At 40.4% G+C, this 12,698-nt stretch overlaps 1 protein-coding gene across 2 annotated transcripts in view; it reads left to right on the top strand.

Moving 5' to 3' along the window:
- Nucleotides 1-10,787: 10,787 nt before the first annotated feature.
- Nucleotides 10,788-12,698, top strand: part of LOC139673144 (rap1 GTPase-activating protein 1-like) — a 50,640-nt gene continuing 48,729 nt past the window's right edge. The window contains exon 1 of one of the 2 annotated variants that reach the window (XM_071558310.1): nt 10,788-10,850. The gene's annotated coding sequence lies outside the window, so the exon portion shown is untranslated. Of the gene's footprint in view, nt 10,851-10,902; nt 10,995-12,698 lie in introns of those variants that run through there. The other variant, XM_071558299.1, reaches the window with a different exon arrangement.

Below are 12,698 nucleotides of genomic sequence, written 5' to 3'. Positions count from 1 at the left end.
GAACTAATGGATTTCTCTCTGCTGTAAGTGGGGAGTCACATTCAACATGAGAAGAGTTTCCAGAGGTGTCTGCACATCTAAAGTTACTAAGTATTTAAAATTAACAAAGCAGCACCTCCGTTTTTGCCAGGAAAAGAACAGAAAAGTAACAATCATTTACCAAGACTATGTGAGGGGTTTTATCTCATCTTACAGCTCTTTAAATTCGTTTACATCATATTTTGTTTTTTTCTTTGGGGAAAAACAAAAATAAAGGGAAGGTGAGAAGCTTCCTCATCTTTTTATTCTGAGGTCTCCTTAGGGCAAGGGCTTTAAAATTGCGAGGTTTCGTTAGCATTGGTAAAACTTTGTGCTGCTGATTTAGTTTAATGACAGAGCCCAATCTGGTCTAAATTTTGTTGGAGGACTTTCCTCACTTATGTAGAATGTCTGCATACTGCAGTACTTCTATTGATGAAAAATCACATGTTACTGTATGTGTGGTGTAAACTGGCAGTATGCACTTCTTTGAAGAAATCCACTCTGGTGACTGTAATGCCACTGAATGGAACACTACAGTGGCCTCTCCTCTTTTTGCTAATTTAGACCTCCTAATGTGGATCAGACAGAGGAGGAAATGACTGACTAAAGATGAAGAAGAAGGAAGGCAGTTGAGATCCTACTGCTAGAATATGGTGAAAGGATTAAGTGGAATACCTAGCGTGGAAAGAGCAAATGAGCAGAAAAAAATAATTGAAAGATAAAATTAAGGAATCAATTGAGAATAGCTAAAAGAAGACAGCAAGACAATTTGCTGTCATTCTAGAGTGTACTAGGTGTCTCTGGAAATAAGAGAAAATAAGACCTGTATATGCTGAGTGGCTTTGCAATGGAACATTCCTTTTCTCCACATGTAATTTCACCATTCTAAACCGGGAAAGTTTTCAGCCAAAGGACTTGAGATACAATGAGGAAAGTTAATGTGTAATTGCCACAGAGTTTTTGTTCCTTATCTTCCTCCCTGGTCCTAGCGACATATTCTTGCTGCTTATGTTGTCAAACCTGTTATACACTGGGGCCCTCCCTGACATGTTCTGAATTGCTAACAAGGCATAAACAAGTAAAAAGAAAAAAAGCACTATTTTCTCTTGTGTTAGTAAACCCACAGTCATGAAAACATGCAGGAAGTGTCAGTATGGCCACAGGAGAGGAGAAAGGACCTCATGGCCTGTTCCTGTGTTGAAGAATGGGGCATGCCCTTTTCCTTTCAACAGCATTAGGCAGTTCTGCTAGGGAACCACACCTGAAATATTTGGGAATTACCACCCAACATTAAAATAAAGCCTTCTTGAGCTGAATTTGGCAACTATGCTACTCACTGTGGTACTAATAACTGTGGACTAAAACATAATAGGCGTGAGAGGAGGAGAAAGATGTTGAAGCTCCTGTTGCAGAATGTAGATTCCTGAGCAGGAATTTGGCATTGTTTGCTGTCACTGGTGGGACTAGTGGTGTCTCTGCATGAGGTGCTCTTACATTCCTATTGTATAACATTGCACTTTCTTCAAATTCTTTCAGTAAACAGAGGGGTGGGAGAATGGGGGAGGTGTTGCCAGGCAAAGAGATCACTTAACTTTTTTATTGATGAGCTGTGCTTTGGAGAAAAAAGACTATACTGCTGTTACTAGTACTGGTCCCTCTCTGACTGTTGTGCTTTAAAGCAAATGCAGCACAGAATCCCACATGCTCCTTGGCACCTGTTCTCAGCCTACAATCCCCCTAGTCTAAAGCAAATATGAGAAAGCCACAGAACAGCAATTCAAATATGGAAGGCCAAAAAGAGATAACTTGGGGGAAGGGGGGAGGGAAGAAGGAAAAAAACCCTAGTAAAATCTATTTTAATAAAGATAGTTTGCCTGAAAACTAGATCTATAACTGGGATACTTTTTTTTTCCTTCATTAGATGTTTTCCATTCAAAGACAACACTGTTTCAGCCTAGTTTTATTTTAGCACTAGCTTTAGGACTAGTTTTCACCGCCCTTTGCTCCAGCCACGTGCCATAAAGGCAGCACACCTTGGAGAGAGGAAACTCAATCTGGTTCCTTTTTCTGCCTCAGGAAAAATGTGTGATACATTTCAGCTACATCCCTGCAAATAGGCACTCACAGGGGTCAGTAGAAGAGCAAATATGTTATTTTATGAAAGCAAATAGTCTTATGAACTGAAAAGAATGTAGCTTCTCTGTTGGCATGGTTCCTCAACATGCAAGCTGTCAGTTTATTTAGTGATACACATACAGGTTTTGTCCAGTTCTGGCATGGATTCGCATTCCTAATGGCCACTGCCAAATTAACAAGAGCACATCGTGATTCATTACTGGCATGTGCCATTGTCATGCCTTGTAGTATTGCAGTTTGTATGGCATCTGAATTGTTATTTGGTACATTCTAGCATGGCATTGTGACAACGTTTCAGGTGTTTGTTCCTGTGGAGGGAAACGACTGTTTTCAAGGTCAGCCATCAGCTGCAGGGACAGTCTCATGAAGAACACTGTGCCACATCATTGCCAGTCCAGGCTGCTCTGTGTAAATCAGTGCTCTGAAAGCAATACATCACTTTTGCTTTCTCCTGAGGTGGCAGCAGTGGTGATACTGCAACTCTTATTGTTTGTAAAGGGGAACTCTCTGTTATCAAGGCTTCTGTTGCTGAGAGATAGCTTTCTTGTTCCCCATAAGCAACAAAAAGCCGGGACTCTCAATAGGTGGAATTAACTGTATATGTGTTTGAATTGATGGCTTTGAGAATTGATTAATGGTGATAATTGTGCAAGTCTGCTTGTTCCACATTGCAAAGGGTCTTTCTGTGAAAATGAGAAGATTGCCTTTGAAGGGAGAATTTCAGGATAGATTGGTCATGATGCTGTTGATGGTCCATGCAATGGTGCCTCTGTTTCTTGGGAAGAGTTGTACATGACACCCACATCTCTCACAAGTTTCCAGTCTACATCTGCTTGGGATCCTAGTTGACATTAATATTGACAAAGTCTACAAGCCCCAGAATACTGAAGTTTTCAAATCTTTGATAAATGGTGGTGCTGCTTTTACCCAGATTCTCCTGCTCATCAAGCTACTCAGCAACAACTTTGACCATCATTAAGACTTCCTAAATTTCTACCTCAGCCACTGCTATGGGATGCACATTTGGCCATCTGAAGAAAAGATAAAGGGTCTCCACAATGAGAGCTGACTCCTCTGCTTCCTTGGCGATATTATGTTAACCTGCTGTTGTTAAATGATATTTGCAAAGTAGGGGACAGGGAAGCATGAGGAATGTATGGAGGTGAAGTGATTTATTCAATGTCTGATGAACACTGTAAAGGCCAAATGATGCACTGATCTTTATTTATGCAAAATTCCTGACAAGTGTTTGCTTATATTGAGAACTACCGCTTTCATCTCTTGCTTCTGCTTGCTGCTTTCCCCTTGCAACTATACCCTGAAGTCTCCTTTCAAGTCAGTACAGCTCTGATGAACTTTGTTAAGCCTGTGCCACAATTTCTAAAATTCCAAACCTCAAGTACATGAAACTGGCAACAAGAGTATCTACCATATCAACACATTTCATTATGGGGCTGGAGCAGGCAGAAATATGTTCATTTCCGTGCAAAGTACATATGGCTTATTTAATGTAATAAAACCCTAAATATGACTCATTAAAACACTTCTAGAGATAATTTCAGAGATTATTTTTATGCTATTTTATATTTTGTGAATTCACAGGCTGAATATTTTTTTTACAAGTTGTGTTGAAAATGGTAGGTCAAACAAGCAGTGTAGAATCTGACTGTAAACATGTTTCTAAACAAAACAAAAGTGAAATCAAGGCTTCTTGTTAATTGTGGCTCTCTAAATGGAAAAGATTTGTCTAGAAATTGGCACAGTAAGAGGTTTTTGTGGTGGGTCAGTGAGAGACAACTGAAGTGGAACAGCTTCAAGAGCATGTAGAAAAAGGTAAAAAATCAAACCTGATATTCTCCATATTAACACTGTATGTATGTCATTGAATGAGTCAAAGGGACACAAAATTACTGTTTTGGGGTGATAGATGAAATAATGGTATTATAAACAACAAGGCTGTGGTTAGCAGATTCCCCACATTTGACATGCCTATGCAAAACTCTTCAGGATGAGAGAGTAACTGCTTGTTGCTGCTGTTCCAAAAGTCTCTGGTTTAAGCTGTTGACCTTTCTGAGTTTTCTTCATAGCATTCAAACCAAGCCAGCTGAGCTGGTTAGTTGGGCACTAACTCAATGTAAATATTTTCTGCCTAACAAATCTGACTTTCCACATTTTGGTAGAGTCCCACTATAGATTATAGCTCTGCCTTTCCTTTCTCAAATATATTTACAACACTTATGTCAATATATTTATCAATTCTTAAAATTCTTTGAGAAGGAAGAAAAACATTTTGCTCTCCTTTCATTACATTTTAGTTTATGCAGCTCTGCTTGGTGTTTGAAGATTGCTGGATTTTCCCTGTTCTCAATTTTATGTGTTACCAAAGCATTGCTGGCATTCTTTATTTCAGGTCTACAATTTATAGAACACCACTTGCTGCCTGAGGATGGCTGGATGCTTTTTTTCCCATGCTGTACTGTGGTAGAGTTAATTTTCCTCAAAGTACCTTGTATGAGGCTGTGTGTTGGACTTGTGCTTAGAAACACTGCTGATAATTTAGAGATGTTTTAGTCAGTTGCTGAGCAGTCTTTGCACAGACTCAAGGCCTTTTCTGCTTCTTACCCAACACCACCAGGAAAGAGACTGGGGGTGCACAAGAAGCTGGAAGTGGACACAGCCCTGACATCTAAGACCAGATGGCCAAAGGGATATTTCACACCATTTGGTGTCATGCTTAGTATATAAAACTGGGGGAAGAAGGAAAGGGGGGACATTCAGTGTGATGGTGTTTATCTTCCCAAGTAATTTTGAGGCATGATGGAGCCCTGCTGTCCTAGGAATGGCTGAACACCTGCTTGCCTATGGAAAGAGGTGAATGAATTCCTTGTTTTGCTTTGCTTGCTTATGCAGACTTTTCTTTACCTATTAACTGCCTTTATCTCAAAGCATGTGTTTTCTTTCTTACCCTTTTGATTCCCTCCCCCACTCCATTGCAGAGAAGTGAGTGAGCCATTTTCCCTGCAATCTACAAAGATGTCTTTTTTATTGTAGCAGTTCAGCTCCCTGCAGTCTAGGAATTCTACTGGATTCTTACTAACCAAGGTGCTCTATGCAGGATGATTTTCCAGTGGTGCTGTTTGTCCTCTTAGTGCTATCCAGGCCAGTGAGTTGCTTAACAAACTGGCCACAAAACCATTTTTCCTTATTTTTTTTATTTAAGTTTGATGTGGAAACACTATTTTATGAGAACTGCTGACTGACAGTACTCCAAAAAGTTTAGGGAGCACTTCTCTGTAATAAGTAAACTGGAAGCCATAGATTCTGTTTTCACTCCAGGGCTGATAAACAGAATATATGTATTTTATAAATATATGTGTACCTATTCTGTAAAGCCCACACATGTCATGTTGTACCGTAATGTGTGATATGTACTGTACAAACAAATTAGGACACATATGTAGCCATTCACAGAAGCAAAATGTCCCCCACATTCTTCAGTAACAGATTTTCTGGTTATTTAGGTTTTGTGTCTGGTTAGTAAGTGGTAGACACTTTCTTATTGAAGTGATTCTTTTTAAGTCGTTGTATAGGCCAAGTATTTGTCAAAGTGAGTATCAGCTGTTCTTGGTTGTCGTAAACACACTACTGGACCCTCCTTATTCTCTATGTGTCCTTTTTTGGTTAACAAGTAAATTATCCATTATTTTGTCTCCTAATGCTCTGCAGAAACCATCTTTACCACTTTTCAGGTGGCCTGTCATTGTGGAATAGTTGGTAGGTGCTTTTTGATAAAATTCTGTTGAGGAATTAATCATGAACTGTCTGCATGTTGGTTGTTTACTGTCCTGATTCCTGTAAGCAACCATGTCCCTCCCCTTTCTGTGCTTGGAGAAAGGCACTGTATCAGAGGCTTTTATTTTATTGATGAATAGTGGGAAGGAAAAAGGAAGCAAGGAGACTGTTCCTGTAACTGAGGCTCTGATCTCTGACACAGGTAATCTCAGATCAAATTCCAGTAGCTACAAATCCTTGAACTGTGACTTTAAGCAAATCCCTTCACTGCGGGTGTCTCAGGGAACATTTTCTTTTAGAAGGGGGACCCTTGCAAGTACGGCTGAGATTTTTCTGAGCTATCATCTCGCATCCTCCTTCAGTTAAAAAAGTGAAGGGAGATGTTTCACTGAAATACAAATGTTTCACTGAAATACATAATTTCACAATATTTCTGGTGTTGATCAGGTCCAAGAAATTATCTGCACGACCCCTCTGCCCCCACCCCACCTGTATTTACAAGCGACCTCTGTCGTCGGGGGTGTAAGCCCTGTCGGGTCTCCCTGACACGCTCCCGCTCCCCCTCCGGCTCCCGCTCCGCAGTGAATCGTGCCGTCCACACTAATCAGCACCGGCTCCCATTATTAAAGGGGCCGCCGCATTACTCTCACTTCCCAGAGAAGGGGGCTCCTGCCAGAGGACCGGGGTCTGGGTGTCCTGTCCCCGGGAATTCTCCAGCTGTATGTGGGCTCACAGGTACCCTTTGTGCCGCGGGCTGCTTTAACCCCTTCTGCACCTTCACAGTTGCAGAAGGTGTCTGGGGGCAATAATCCCAGCTGGTTCAGGTTATCTGGACAGAGAGAAATTGAGAGCAACTTTATCTCTAACTCTGCAAAAGAAACTTGTCCAATTGCCTTTCCAACCAGGTGTTCCTCTGTTGTCCTCACCTGCACTGCATCCCAGTCTGACTTCCCTTCCTCCCCTTCCAGTGTTTCTTTCTAGCAGCTAGCACCAGTTTGGAAACTTGTAGGTACACACATAGCACAAAAACTGCCTGTGTTCCCTGTCCTTCTGTTTGGATTAGGCAGCTATTATTGCCCTTGTTTGAATACCATTTCATTACTGCAAATTGTTAAACTTGTTGATGCAACCCAGGCAAGGCCCATGTGCTCTTCAGCCTTTCCTCAATCTCATAATGATGTGCCTGTCTGTCTCTGCTGACCATCTGTCTGTTTTAACATGACCCTGGCAATCCTTGATTTCACAGGTAATTCACAAACATGAACTGGCTTTGTATATCCATGTAACACTGCTTTTGAGGGACTGGGCTGAGAGAGAGTATAAAGAAAGTTTTCCTTTGATAAAATTATTAGTTAAAGCCAATTATGAAGTTCATTGTGCAGTAGTGCCTAGGAACTAAGCTCTTTCTCTTAAGCGTGCTTATTATATAGGTACTGCTCTATTTGCAAAATACTGGTTTATTAGAGTGCTTTCCTCTGGTAGAGCTGTCCTCACATCTCATGTTTTCCATCTCCTTGAGTTAATCTCTTGTTGAGTCCCTGTGATGTTCTTCCAGGAAAAGACAAAGACTTGCTGGATGCTACAAACTCTCTCTGATTTTCCAAGTACTTTCACATATGCCAAGAAAATTTTTACCTGTTGAATGATTAGAGAACTTGATTTCTGGATGGAAACCACTGATGAAGAATTCCAACTTGGTTATGATCTGATACATTGCAGAACTTGAAACTCTTGCATATTGTACTGAAGTTATGAATTTTGAGCTTTTGAACATGTTGAACCATGGATTTTCTAGCACGCAGTGAATTAAATCATTGAATAAATTAGTAGGGAAAGGTCTCATTTAGGTCAACTGCCATGCACAAAACGGACAACCTGAAAGCAAGAACAGGTTCCTCAGGGCCTTGTCCATACATCTTCTGAAGATCTCCAGGAGTGTTATTACTCAGCATCTCTTGGCACTTCTCAGTGCTGAACTACCCTCATGGGAGAACCAATTTTTCCTTAGATATAGCTGAAATTTTCCTTGATGCAACCAGAATGTAATCTCTTGTCTTGCTGTGTCCCTAGTGAGAACCTAGATGTCACTTCTAGGGAGGAGCTGCTTCCTCTTTTCTCAATGATGGCCATTTCAGTCACCCCTGAAATAAGCAAGTAATCCCATAATTTCCTTCCATATGAGTTTTCCCTGTTGACAAATATCCAGAGTTATACTGTCAAAATCTCCCCCAATTCATACAGTACTGACAGTCAGATAAATTAATATTTCTCATGTAAGTTTTACTAGTAGACAACTTTGCTCAAAGCTTGAAAATAAACTGAGTTGTTATCCAAGGGCTCTGCTGAGAGATTGATGATGCACTTTCATGGGCCAGTTTAAAATTCTGTTGCTTGCAAAAAACCTGGAACCTTGACATATCCCATTTCCATTCCTGGCCACTTATCCCAGTCCCCTTCATTGCACCAACATTACCATTCAGAATGTTGCATGGATCCACTGGCTGATCCGAGTTGGACTGTTCCTGTGTCAGTGTAGTATGCAGGCACTTCAAGCTGTTTATACAACTGTGCTGATGGACTCAGAGCTCTATTTCCTTTTTCTGGTCCTGGGTGACAGTAAGGGTTAGTGTCTCTGTGCCAGTTTATCCTTATGTGGAATGCTGGTAGTCGTGGGAACCAATATCAGTAACGTATTGTGAGATCTTCAAATAATGGGGGCAAGGAAATATGAAGTGTTAGTACTCATATGAAAACAATTTCTTCTAAAGTCTTTACAGACATATATGAAGACCAGTCAGTTTATAGCATACAGGTGTTTTAAAGACTTGTATAAATGGCAGGATGTTTAAATTGTATTGATCAGGTTATGAATAATACTAATTTCCAACCAAAATAGTCACACAATTAGTCTGGTATGAATCTGATATTAAGAAAAAATGTATTAATCTATTTTCCTATATCTGTAGGTAGATACACAGGTATTCACATTTGCTGTTCACTGAAAAGCCAAACATGACAGCTCTTCTAATATTTACAATGATGATTTTCTTACTTTTATTAAGTTTTACCATGCTTTGTTCTTAGTCTACTTTTCTAGAAATAAAACATATTTTAGGCTATCTAGTTTAATGCCTGTATACCATTATTCCTTAGTAACATTTGGAATAGTTATCTCCTGCTAAAATTAGGGTATCAAGGTCTCAAAGATAATTTGTTGCTTTGATAATTTTCTTAAAATTATATTCTGATAATTTGATAATTATGTCTCTGATATATATTTGATAATTACCTCAAAGAGAATTTTTTCTATAGAAAAGGTTCCTACCAACTTAATTAAAATGGTCAATCAGGAAAAAGTATTTTCCATAAAAGATCCAAAGGAGGGACAGGTTGCAAAGTGAACCTCATCAAAGATTCAGCAGAAGAGAAGGGTCTTGTAAGTGCTTCAGTGGATTCAATCAGAGTTCTTAGACATGAAACAACTGCACAAAACAATTCCATGAGAAATCTATTGTTGTTCCATCTATAGAACTGGATGGTTCCCATGCTCAAGTGAAAAGAAAAGGTGCTGACTTCTTCATGATTTAAAGTAAAACATTTCCAACCTGCATAATTGTGGAGAAATGCTTGACAAAGCTTGATCCGTGATGTTTTGAAAACAAGATAATTAAAACCAAGCACAGTCCCCTCTTAAAAAGAGTTGCTGTTTTTCAGGAGTCTTACTTACAATTGTGGTTGCAATACCAACAATTTCTATTAGGCACTTTATTTTTAATGTAATTTCTGGAAACTCTTTTCTACTTCCAGTAAAATTCCTGCAGATGTTTTTTTCAAAAGATGGGAAAAGTTAAATAGGGCAAAAAGCCATGATGACCTACTGTTTCAGCACCATAGTATGTTGAGTTTTTGTGGTGGTTTTTTTGTTAGCATTTTTTGTGTGTTTTTTTGTTTAGTTTTGGTTTGGTTTTTTGTTTGGTTTTGCTTGATTGTGGGGTTTTGTTGGGGTTTTTTTGTTTGTTGGTTTGTTGGGTTTTTTTCTTTATGGGGCCTCTGCCAGAGCTATGGTCATGGGAAGATTTCACAGAACAAATTACTGTGATGTTTGAGTTGACCTTGTAGGAGGGTCCCCCAGTAGACCGATGGGACCAGCATGAGTCAGGCTGAGGTACCCCAGTGCAAAACAGAGCAGTAATTCGGCCTGGGAATTGAACCTAATTTGGCTGTGAGGCAGATCTAAAGCACTCATCCAGTTGTAGGTAGCAGCCCTCTACACAGGCAAAATGCTTTAAAAGCCTTGACCTAGGTGTGCCAGAACTCATTCTACCTTTGCCTAAGGCTGGTATCATGGAGGAATATTTTAATAATCTACAAAAATTGTGACTGAGCAATCATGCCTACCCATAGGTCAGTCTCATGACTCATGATTACCAAAAGCATTTGCAGAAAGTACCATGTCATCCTGTCGCCTCAGATTATCCTCTCTCAGTGCCTTTGCTGTGGAACTAAATAGTACAATGTAAGTATGTTTCAGATTTTTCCCATCCTCTACTTTCCCTTTCTACTCTGATCTATACACATCAATGCGCATGACCCAGTTCACTGTCCCCAAATAACTGTCATTATACTTGAGATGACTAGGAAAATGTGCTTTTCTGTGGAAAAAAACACCCTCTCTCATTTTTAAAGGTCATCTTTGCAAGTCTGGCATTAGAAACGCAGGGAGCAGGATGTACAGAGCTGCCTGTGCTCCACCTCTGGAGCTGCCAGTCTGTCCCCTTCTGCTAGGGCCAATTTTCACTGCTTAAGAGCACAGCTGCTCGGCAGGCTGGCTGTGCAATCGACAATGATCTCTAGTTTCAAGTATGACAGCACCGACCTGCTCAGTCTCCATTCAGCCGCAGGTGGGGGCAGCGGAAGAGAAAGGGAGGGAGGGAGAGGGAGGACACTGCAACCTACGTGAATAATTGATAGTGCAAGGAAAGGAGAGCAGCTGGGTTCCCTGTCTCCATCTGCTCACCAGCTGGGGATGAGAGATCCTTGCTCAGGTAGGGGATGAACAGCTTAGCTGCTTTTATTCTCATCTTGCCTGCAATGCCAATTAAAACTATTTTGCATCTAGAAGGAATGGGAGCAAAGACTGAGGGAGGGTTGATCCAGATCTTCTCTGTTGCTTGTGTGGCGTTGTATAATGGATGGACTTTGGGGCAGTTTCAGCCTCAGTAGGGAAAGTGTCTGTGTGCTTTTTATAAGACATTATGCTATACTGCATTGTGTACTTGGAGAGAGAGAAAGGGAGAGTGGAGGTGGGGAGAGCAGATGTTTCTGCAGGAAATGAAACAAATTGAAGGGATGAAGGGGCATGAAAGAGGGTCTGTCCAGACTCAAAGGAATCCCACCCTGATTCTGTCAATCTTGGATGTAAAATGATGAGTCCAAGTGCACAGCGGGAGATGCAGTCTGTGCACAGCTGGTACTATATTTAGAAGCTGTGTGCATAGAACTGTGGAAACAGTTGATGTGAAAACATGTATATTTCTAGCTGTGGATACATCTATGAGTTTAGGTAATACTGTAGTGAAATAAAAAAAATACAGTTTTTACCCCAAAGAGTTTACCCTTGAAGGATATGCTGCTGTGTTTATCTGGTACTGCGCAGCATCTGTGGAGCTTCTGATGTTCTTACAATGACTCAATAACATTGCAGGGACCAGTTTCTGTGTTACAGCTAGTACAGACTTTTCTTATGTGAGCAAGATAAAATGCTAATACAGTTAAACAAATGAAAAAACTCTGCTAACAAAACTGGGAAAATACATAGCAAAAGGTATAGACACCAATTACTGTAATACATATATTAACATAGCTACAAGGCTATTTGAAATAACAGAAAACTGTATGCCAGTCCCTAAAACACACAGTAGCTATAAAATGTGTACTGATCTATGCTACTATAGACAAATATTCGGGTTACAATCTGAGATGGTAAGTACACAGAATTAGTCATACAAGAATGCAACTATCAGTAGGAGCTGAATCTACTCAGTGCAACTCAAGGCTTACATTTGGTGATATTATTGCATAGCAGAGTAAATAGTAACAATTGTTAGCTTGATTATAAGTTGAGGAACAGAAAAGGGTCCTATGATTTGTTTACAAGTGATTTATTCATATGATTATTGCTAAAGGAGGCTAATTAGAACAGTAATTAAGATATTTAATAATTGCTGGTTTGCTTGTGTATCTTGAGGGCTTTGTACACAACTGGAGTTGTACAGAAGGTTGGGTTAAGCTGTGAGACAGTTAAATGAAAGCTGAGCCCAGTATGGCTTTGAATGTGAACAAAGTTGGCTCTTGTCTGTAGTGGCAAGCTGCCGAAGAACAAGAATGGCAGAAAGACCTGGGCGCCTCTATATGCTTTGCTTTCACCATGGCCAGGCTTGCTAGTGCTGCTGATAATGACCCTGAGATGGGGAAGGGCAGTACTTACTGCTGGCAGCCTTTATCAGCAGCAAAAAAGAATGTCTCTTCCTCCTTCCTAGATGCAGCAGAAATGGCAAGCTTGGCTCTTTGCCTTGGCCCAGTCACATCTCTGCTCAGATTCAGGTGAATGAGTAAGAACTGCTTGTGCAGAGAGCAGCTGCTGTATTCAGTGCCCTGGGCCTGTCTTAGAGGCACTTGGGTTGCAGCAAGGACATAGGCTGTATGAGTTAGCCCATGCTCCAGCATCAGATCTGGGGGATAAAAAAAAA

The sequence above is a fragment of the Pithys albifrons genome, chromosome 1 (assembly GCF_047495875.1).
Source record: "Pithys albifrons albifrons isolate INPA30051 chromosome 1, PitAlb_v1, whole genome shotgun sequence".
Lineage (NCBI taxonomy): Eukaryota > Metazoa > Chordata > Aves > Passeriformes > Thamnophilidae > Pithys > Pithys albifrons.
This window is presented reverse-complemented; position numbering and strand designations above follow the sequence as displayed.